We start from the raw sequence: 10583 nt of genomic DNA, 5'->3' as shown, positions 1-10583 counted from the left end.
AAATCGGAAAGATTATGAGAGCATGTATCATACTCCATAATATTATAGTAGAAGACGAACGAGATGTATACACTCAGTTTGATGTTTCAGAGTTCCAACAAGGAGAAGACACCGGGACTTCACATGTGGATCTCACGTATTCTACAGATATCCCTACAAATATCGCCAATCAGATGGGTGTTCGAACAAGAATTTGTGATAAACAAGCGCATCAACAATTGAAACGTGATTTGGTTGAACATATTTGGAGAAAATTTGGACGTGATCAAGACAACAACTAAGTTTCGATGGCTCTTTCAAAGTATTATCTTTATTTAGTAATTTTGTTTTAATGTTTTAATGTTTTAATGTTTTATTTTAAAATTTATGTATCAAATAATATGCTTAACTTTGTTTTTTTTTTTAAAAAATTATGTTTAATAATATATTTTTTTTAAGAATCCTTAATTAAGATACTACCAATAAACCACTAACATTAAGGATCCCTTAACAAAGTAACTTAACTTCCCTTAAATAATAAAAAAATCACTAAGGGCCCTTAAGTGGGGTTTACCAATAAAAATGCTCTAAGCCTCCTAGATTGCCATAACTGAGTCAGCCTCACATTGCGTCTTAAGCTTTCCCTCCGATAAACTGGTCCCTCAAACTTGGCTGCAACGAAGACAACAACATGTAGCGCCTGTCAGAACATAGAATAGCTTTGTCTGAAAACAAAGACTCAAGGCTTTAGACAAATTTTTTTTTTGAAAATGTAAGAATGTTTGATGTTATTAGCAGAAGACGCATCATACTACATGATATCACAACGCGGGAGCGACCATGAAATATGCCAAGCTCTTGAAACTAACATAGTTTTTGAATATAACCTACAGAAGTTTGATACCTGATATATAAAGATGATAAGTGTTATACAAAGAGTGGCTCAGTTTATGCAAAGCTTTGTTCATCAATCTGGCTTGGATAGCCATATGAGCATCACCCATCTCATACTCAAGTGTTCCTGGTAAAAAAGAAAACTTAAAAACGTGAGAAGAGAAATACAGAGCTCGAACAAAACTCAGGGATTCATTATTCACACTGAACTGAAAAGGTAGAACTGCAGGTTTCCTGATCAGAGAAACATAAACTTTTCATCAACTTTCGAATAGATTTCTGAATGGAGTTTACCTCTGAATTGAACACAGTTTGTTCCTGTGGATTCCTTGCAGCGTGATCTTTCCATAGGCATATTATTCGAGATCTAAATACTTCTGTTCTGTTCAGAAACCACTTTCCAAAACTCCTTCTTAACCACAACTTTTTGACCTATGTTTTTTCTTCACCTCTGTTTATTCTCGCCTCTTCTCCGGTCTCTTCTCCTCTGAAATTTCTCTTAAAAGCTAAATATTGAGAGGTTTGTAATTATGAATTTCAGAGGGATATGGACATGAAAACATGGAAACAAAATAAACAATCATAATCAAAATCAACTCCCAAATATGTAAACTAAAGCTTTCAATATAAAAGTTTGATAGTTCTGAGTTAAAAAACCGATGATTATATATGAGTTTTTAGAACGGAACAACCTTAGAGTTTATGTCTACACCCACCAGCTCACCACAGCGTCCATGTTTCTAGCTTCCAAAAACCGGAGCAGTGACGGTGGAACTACAACGCCTTCAAATCAGAGAGTAGGATAGATGAATTCATCATTCTATTGAAAAGAAGCTTTTAGGAGTTGTGAGGATGAGTTTTACGGGATATATGTTTACCATTTTATAGCAAGAGATCCACCGCCTTGATAAAGTTAAGATGCATTGAATGAGTTATCGTGTATGGAATGGGGCTAAGGAGTTAAGAAGTTCATCAATGGTGTTGAATCAATGCATCCCGTAACGTGTAACGACTTGCTCCTGGAGTATTTTTTGAAGGAAATAAATCGTGAGAGGTTTTATTCTACAAGGAGAGTGATTTTCTAAGTGTGGAAACACTTGTAATCGTGAAGTTTGGGTATAAAAACATATGTTGACTATGTGTGGGATCCTAAGTGAGCCCATGGAATAAATTCGGAACTGGCGGAGCGATGATAAACTGATCATGGAACGTTCAGAGCATACGTAAGGCAAGATCAAGACTGCAAGACCAATTAAGGAATGTTCGGATGTTGGACAATGCGGGTTCGAAGTAAGGAAATTTTGACTAGCCATCATTGCGGGATAATACAAAAGTAAAGTCAGATCTGCAGGAGTCAGCTAATGAAAGAATCAAAAATATCAAGTCGAGCCATTGATGGTGATCTTTTACCAAGCCAAATAAGGAAACTGGCATTAAGTGACCAGCTTGGTGAGGAAGTCTTTGACCAAGACAAATAAGGAAATCACACTAAATGTCCGGCTTGGTGAACAAGTCCAGAAACTAGTATAAAAAGAGACCTCCAGCTCTCATTTCAAGACAACCAAGAAAACTAGAGTTAGAGAGAAGTCAGAGCAAGAACGAGTTTGTAGAGAGATAAGTTTAAGAAGAGGGGTCGAATGAGGAGGAGCTAAGGAGTTCTTCAACAGAAAACGCAAGGAAGTTCAGAGTCTTCGAATCCTAGAGATTCAGCCAAGGTGAGGGCGTGATTCGTGACAACTTAATAACTAGTATTTTTTATTATAGGTTGTTTGTTAGAATTATAATTATGCGTTAGAGGAATCGTTTATGGAAAGTTTGTTCTTTGTTCTTCGAGCTGGTTCTCAAGGATCGAAGAACGTTCATGCGTTCATAGGATAATTGCATACTATATTACGTGAAATGATGTCATGTTTAATTGAGATGTTTATGTGAAATATGTTGTTTTGATCGACCAGAATTAGAATGTTAGGTTGGAAATGTAATAGGAACCGATTGAAATTGAAGTAATTTATGGAAAGTACACGATTAGATGAATGTGATTTAATTAAGTAAAGTATGCCTTTTTGCCTTCGGGCCGCTTATGTTGGCTTCGGCTGTTATGGACCTTCAGGTCGCATGTTGGCTTCGGCCATAGGTTTTGCTTCGGCCGCAGGTTTGGCTACATGCCGTAATGGACCGACGGGTCACATGGTTGGCTTCGGCCGCAGGTTTGGCTACGGCCACAGGTTTGGCTACGGCCGCAGGTTGATGGACCTTTGGGTCGAAATGTTAGGAAATGTTAAAGTAAAGGAATGAAAGAACCAGATGTTAGGTTGTTCGTTTTGGATGCGTGAAAATGGATAAGTAATAGGAAAAATGGCTAAGTAAGAAATAATGGAAATGAACTGCTAGGTTGATAGAATGGAAATGCTAGGTTGTTAGAATGGAACATTGAATTTTATTGTTTGATTATTGAGTTGCATGTGGGCGGTTTTGAGCGTCCTCACTGAGTAATTTTGTATACTCATGCCTCCTTTTGCGGATGCAGGTAAGGTTGATTATGTGGACCGGAGCGCGAGGCTATAAAGACCATCGGGAAATAGTGTTTTAACTTGGGGTAATGTTTTAAGAGTTTTGATCAAACCGTCTTATTGTAACAATATGGATTTTCAGTAATTGGTTTCAAATTTTTTTGACCAGGTTATAGTATTTATTCGTATTCTTCCTTTGGAAAATTGGTCAAATCCTTACTTAGAATTTTCAACGTGTTTTTCAAATATTTTCGGGTTGGGGTGTTTCAATTTGGTATCAGACCGGGGTTTGCCAGCCAGTTCTATCCTGGCTGGCTGTTTTTTTCGAAAATGGGATTTGTGGTAAGGATGGAAAAACCGATGGTCTATGTCTCGCGCGAAGGATGTGTTGTATGATTTTTCTAAGATATTTCTTGGTATATGTTTATGATTGGACTGCTTAGTAAATGGCTAAGCAAAATTGTGTTAAAGAGTTTGCAGGAAGTTAGTGAAAACTAACTTAAGTCTAATGAAGGATACAGAGTGTCGACTGTCGGATTTTTGAAAGGGTAGGCAAGGAAGGTATTAGGTTGGTTCAGTCAACAAAGGTAATACGCTTAAAGTCGTGCGTGATAGATTAAGATATGTCAACGTTAGTGAATGAGTAGATACGATGATAGAATGTACGAAGAAATAGTCGGCATGGATTGATGATTATTGACTGGGCTAGCTAGGACTGTTAAAGATGCCAAGATAAATTTTGCCGAGAATGAAAGAAGTTAATGTCTCCTGGAATTATGAAGTGTTGGATGTTCATATGGCAGTTACTGGAAGCTGAATGGATCGATGAAAGTGCAACAAGGACGCGTGTGTTGTATGTGTGTGGTAGAGGTCTTGGTGGAACATGGTACCATGGATACAGAAGCCGGACGCAACGACGTAGTCAATCCACTTGTTAGTGGTGTGGTGGTGAAAGCCAAACTTTGTCCGACTATAGAAATCGCATTCCTTGTGGGGCAGGAAGTTGCCGGTCGCATAAGAGTGGGTTCGAGGAAGAGATCAGATTTGTTCGGGCAGCATACATGGAGATTTTCAAGCCGCATATTATTTATAAGATATTTCAAAGATAATGGAGCGTGCGGACATATTTAATGACTCGGTCGTGTTACCAGATAAATGATTCGAAGCAATTCTTGGAATGGACTGGTTGGATGTCGTGTTAACATGGATCAGACAAATGTTGAGGTAGCACAACGAGTGGAAGGAAAGCTGTTAGCAATTTGAGATTTCATTAGTATCAGCGATAAGAACGGATCAGATGATCGAGAATAAGTACGATTTATTCTTAGAACCATCTCGGATGCAGAAGTTGAGTAAAGAGTGGTAATTGTAGAATGTCTATGGAAGAAATGCTTCAAAGAAGTTAAGCAAGTAGAGCTAGCAGAAAAAAAAATGATATAGGTTCACGAGCGCAGTGCCCGATGAAAGCGTTGGTCGAGTCAAGGAAAGGGTACGACCACTGCAATTGGTCAAGGACAAAGAATCCAGCAAGATCAGAAACCTTGTTGGATTAGTGGGTAAAAATTACCATTAATAAGAGATCTGCAAGTTGGTTCGACCATTCAAGGGTTTGACGGTAAAAGATGTGAAGTATGGTGGACGGCATACTACAAGGAAAGTATCGTGGTCCAGGAAGAGTGCAAATGGGTAGGATAATGTTGGTGCAATCCAGCTATGAGTTTTTTGGATGGATACATCTATGATTGGATTTAGTTGTTTTATGAATGTGCCATAGCGAATTCTTCTCGACGATTGTGGAAGCAAAAGGATTGAATGAAGTGCCGAAGATGTTGTGAATGAGGATCTTTACGGATAATTAGAGTGCCCATAATGAAAAATCAAGTGATTAAGTTGACTTACCAATGATCTTATCCGTCTAGAGATTATTTGGCAGTCTTGAGTTTTGGGATTTTAGATGCAACCTAGAAGAAAAAGTTGTCTATGGTATAGTCGGTTGGAGACTTGAGTATCAAAATGTTCCAGTCAGATCCATAGTGTTGGACCAAAGTGGGGGAGGAATGAAACCTCAACCTAGAAGTTATCGAAGAAAATTGGAATGGAGGAAACTTAAAGATTATATCCAATATGCGGTTAGTGTGCAGGGAAGCAAAATACATGCAGCGAGTCCAGAGTTGTTCCGTTTATGTTTATTTGGTTGTTGGTTGAGACTAAATTTGAGGACGAATTTATTTTAAGTAGGGGAGAGTTGTAACGACCCGCTCCCGGAGTATTTTTAAATTTGAAGGAAATAAATTGTGAGAGGTTTTACTCTACAAGGAGAGTGCTTTTCTAAGTGTGGAAACACTTGTAATCATGAAGTTTGGGTATAAAAACATATGTTGACTATGTGTGGGATCCTAAGTGAGCCCATGGAATAAATTCGGAACTGGCGGAGCGATGATAAACTGATCATGGAATGTTCAGAGCATACGTAAGGCAAGATCAAGACTGCAAGACCAATTAAGGAATGTTCGGATGTTGGACAATGCGGGTTCGAAGTAAGGAAAGTTTGCCTAGCCATCATTGCGGGATAATACAAAAGTACGGTCGGATCTGCAGGAGTCAGCTAATGAAAGAATCAAAGATATCAAGTCGAGCCATTGATGGTGATCTTTGACCAAGCCAAATAAGGAAACTGGCATTAAGTGACCGGCTTGGTGAGGAAGTCTTTGACCAAGACAAATAAGAAAATCACACTAAATGTCCGGCTTGGTGAACAAGTCCAGAAACTAGTATAAAAAGAGACCTCCAGCTCTCATTTCAAGACAACGAAGAAAACTAGATTTAGAGAGAAGTCAGAGCAAGAACGAGTTTGTAGAGAGAGAAGTTTGAGAAGAGGGGTCGAATGAGGAAGAGCTAAGGAGTTCTTCACCAGAAAATGCAAGGAAGTTCAGAGTCTTCGAATCCTAGAGATTCAGCCAAGGTGAGGGTGTGATTCGTGGCAACTTAATAACTAGTATTTTTTATAGTTGGTTTGTTAGAATGATAATTATGCGTTAGAGGAATCGTTTATGGAAATTTCGTTGTTCGTTCTTCGTTCTTCTAGCTGGTTCTCAAGGATCGAAGAACGTTCATGCGTTCATAGGATAATTGCATACTAGATTGCGTGAAATGATGTCATGTTTAATTGAGATGTTTATGTGAAATATGATGTTTTGATTCGATCAGAATTAGAATGTTAGGTTGGAAATGTTATAGGAACCAATTGAAATTGAAGTAATTTATGGAAAGTACATGATTAGATGAATATGATTTAATTACTTAAAGTATGTTTTTTTTGCCTTCGGGCCGCGTATGTTGGCTTCGACCGTTATGGACCTTCGGGTCGCAGGTTGGCTTGGCTTCAGATGCAGGTTTGGCTTCGGCCAAAGGTTTGGCTTCGGCCAAAGGTTTGGCTTCGGCCACAGGTTTGGCTTCGGCCACAGGTTTGGCTACGTGTCGTAGTGGACCGACGGGTCACATGTTTGGCTTTGGCCGCAGGTTTGGCTGCAGCCGCAGGTTGGCTACTACCGCAGGATTGGCTACGGCCACAGGTTTGGCTACGGCCGCAGGTTGATGGACCTTTGGGTCGAAATGTTAGGAAATGTTAAAGTAAAGGAATGATAGAACCGGATGTTAGGTTGTTCGTTTTGGATGCATGAAAATGGATAAGTAATAGGAAAAATGGCTAGGTAAAAAATAATGGAAATGAATTGCTAGGTTGATAGAATGGAAATGCTAGGTTGTTAGAATGGCACATTGAATTTTATTGTTTGATTATTGAGTTGCATGTGGGCGGTTTTGAGCGTCCTCGCTGAGTAATTTTGTATACTCATGCCTCTTTTTGCGGATGCAGGTAAGGTTGATTATATGGACCGGAGCGCGAGGCTATAAAGACCATCGGGAAAGAGTGTTTTAACTTGGGGTAATGTTTTAAGAGTTTTGATCAAAACGTCTTATTGTAACAGTATGGATTTTCAGTAATTGGTTTCGGATTTTGTTGACCAGGTTACAGTATTTATTCGTATTCTTCCTTTGGAAATTTGGTCAAATCTTTACTTAGAATTTTCAACGTGTTTTTCAAATATTTCCGAGTCAGGGTGTTTTAAGTTGCCTCCAGAATCTTCATCGTAAGTTTCCCTTATTACAAAAAGGAGAAGACGAAACCGCCATTGTTGAAGAAGGACAGAAAGAAGAAGAAGATAACATGAACCCAAGTAATATTAATGTCGCTACACCAAACAACTCCGCCCGTTTCAGTCAGGGAAAGGAAGCTCAGACGTCATGCGTCGCCGTCGCAAGAATGGAGAGACGATCTGCAAATCTTCGACCGAGCAATTAGGGTTAGAGGACGAATATCATCTTTTCGGGCCGGACAAAGTGACCAAACTCAGAGCCCAACATGCAAAACACGAAGAAACCCTATCACCATATGCGTTTAAATGAAACGCTGAGTTCCATTCGTACGTGACACATGTCGGCGCGATAGAGCTCGACTTTCCTAGGTGGTTGTCGACGTGTTTCAAGGAGAAGGGAAGAAGCATTCTTTTATAATAATATATTAGTGAGTCAAAAATTAAAATTTACTCTATTAAAATAAAATAGAGTGGACCAATTTAACATCACATTTTTATTTGATATTTTCTTTAGTCAATTATAAACAAAATTTCTCTTGGTCGAAGGTGATTTTAAAAACATCAAGAGAGTTTCAGAGTAGATTTCACCCATGAAGTCCAATATCTCCATGGGGAACCATTTTCCCTTTGTGTAGAATGGTTACAAGGCGGTTTGAGAGACAAAGATTCTATAAAAAACCAAATCCATGTTTGGTTCCTATAATTTTCTCTCAAATTCTTTTGCAAAGTTACTGCATTTTTCGGAATTTCTACATATTCCTGCTCAATATGGCGGATGGAATCCGAAGAGCATTACAAGATATCGATTTAGAGTTTCAGACACGCTGATTGATCTACCTAAGGAGGTGGTCAGACAAGCGGTATAGGAGAACTGGTTTATCATTGTGGGGAGTCCAGTAATGCCAAGAAGACGAAACCTTCGTGCAATTGTTGCATCTATGCCAAAGAAATTTGGGTTTTATAGGTATGTTCGAGGAAAAATTATAGAATGGAGACGTTTTCAGTCTGTGTATCTTTCAGAGAAAGCGATGGATACTGTGATACGAAGGGGCCCATGGGCATTTGCTGATAGGATGCTGGTATTTTAGAAATGGACTCCTTTAATGGATTTGGAGTTTCTTAACTTCATCATGTTCTTGATACAAGTCAGGGGCATCCATCTCCAGTTTATGAATCATGAAGTGATACATCACACTGCGAGAGCTATGGGACAGTATATCCAAATGGAGTACAATGAGGAAGTGGGAAGAAGACTGAAAATTTTCCGAGTAAGGTTGAACTTGAATGTAAAACATCCATTGAGATTCCAGAGCCACTTCCAGTTCACACTTGGAGTCAACAAGTTGCTAAGCTTTCACTATGAAATTGAGAGGCTTCTGTGAAGTTTGTCGAAAGCTCACTTATAATACATGGGCTTAAAATGGTGGTCCATGTCCAAATGGAGGTGATGATGATAGTGGGGATGATCACGATGAAGAGGACAAAGTTCCAAAACAAGGAATCGTAATAGAGGAAGTGAATGAACATTGAGGCTATTGAAAATATGAGAGGATCCAGTTAAGGAAGAATATGAGGGGAACATTGAGGCTATTGAAAATGAAGCTGATGATGATGAACTATGGAGCAGAGCCGCAATGGAAACGATGTATTCTTAGGATCTGAAAAAGGAGGAGATGTACAATCTCATTCCCATTAATCCTTTTATTATTCGAGGAGAAATAGAACATGATCGCAAAAAGAAAGCTTGGATCGATGAAGCTAATGGAAGTAAGAAAGGGAATCAAGTGAAAATAATGGGATCAAGAGGAAGAAAAACTATACTTCACAATCTAGTGATGAGGATGCGGATGAAAAGATAGATGATGAGTCTGAACATAGAAGCGCGGTGGGCCTATAACCACCACTGCCACCATGAGGAAAATGAGTGAACTATCAAGAATTAGGTATTGATTCGATATTTCGACGCCTTAAACAAATAAATAAAAGATATCTCCCAGACATCATATGTCTGTCAGAAACAAAGAAACAAAATGAATATGTAAGAGCTGTGGGTATTGGGTTTTCTAAAATTTGTAGTAGTTTCGCTGGGCGGAATAAAAGGAGGTTTAAGTATTATGGTTTGAACTTGGGCCGAAATGTTTCTCCTCACTCAGAAAATAAACAAGAGATTTTTTGGTTTAATCTCTACCAAGTAAGTCAAAGAAAGTCCCAAGACTAGTCAAAATCAAGACCAAAGAATATTCTTTTTTTTTCAGTCAAACTCATTATTGAGTCAAGTCTTTGATTTTTGTTTTCTATGAATTATTTTTAGAAATTTATTTTGGATTTCTACGAAACGTAATCATATAAATAAGGCCTATAAAACATGAAATAAGACAGTTGTTTTGCATTAAACCTTAGTGTTTGTTTGAGAATAATTATCCTATTGTTCCTTGTGAACATTTCGATCTTCGGTGGATTCTCTTATAAATATATATTAAGCTTAAGATCCGTGCAATTACGCGGAATTAATGTTATATATAAAAATAATTTTTATCTATTATTATTTATTTGTATTTATTTACGTATTATGTATATAATTAAATTAGAGTAAACACATAAATCAAAACAATACATCTTGTTTATTTAGGATATTCTTTTACTAAATAAATCAAAACAATCATTTTATTTATTTTAGATGGTATATAACTAAATTTCAATGATGTGGACATAGATATATAGTATATTTTAATATATATTTATTATTGAGAATTCATACTCATGTGATAAACACAAAATTTCTAATGTGCGAATTTTTGAATGCAAATTTCAAAATTAAAATATTAAGTTTCAATACTTTTCCAATTCAAATTTCAAAATTATCATATTTAAGTATTTTTCTATGTTATATAATTTAATTTTAAACTATATTAATATATAATATGAATGTCTAGTAAATAAGACTTCATATTCATACGATTTATGATCATTTGTATCTTGTTATTACCAAAAAAAAAAGTTAAACCATTGATCACAAAATTTTAGTGTGAGACATTTAACGTTTTTA

Source organism: Brassica oleracea, chromosome C6 (assembly GCF_000695525.1).
Source record: "Brassica oleracea var. oleracea cultivar TO1000 chromosome C6, BOL, whole genome shotgun sequence".
In the NCBI taxonomy this organism is placed as follows: Eukaryota; Viridiplantae; Streptophyta; class Magnoliopsida; order Brassicales; family Brassicaceae; genus Brassica; species Brassica oleracea.
The sequence above is the reverse complement of the archived record's forward strand: the minus strand, read 5'-3'. Positions refer to the sequence as shown.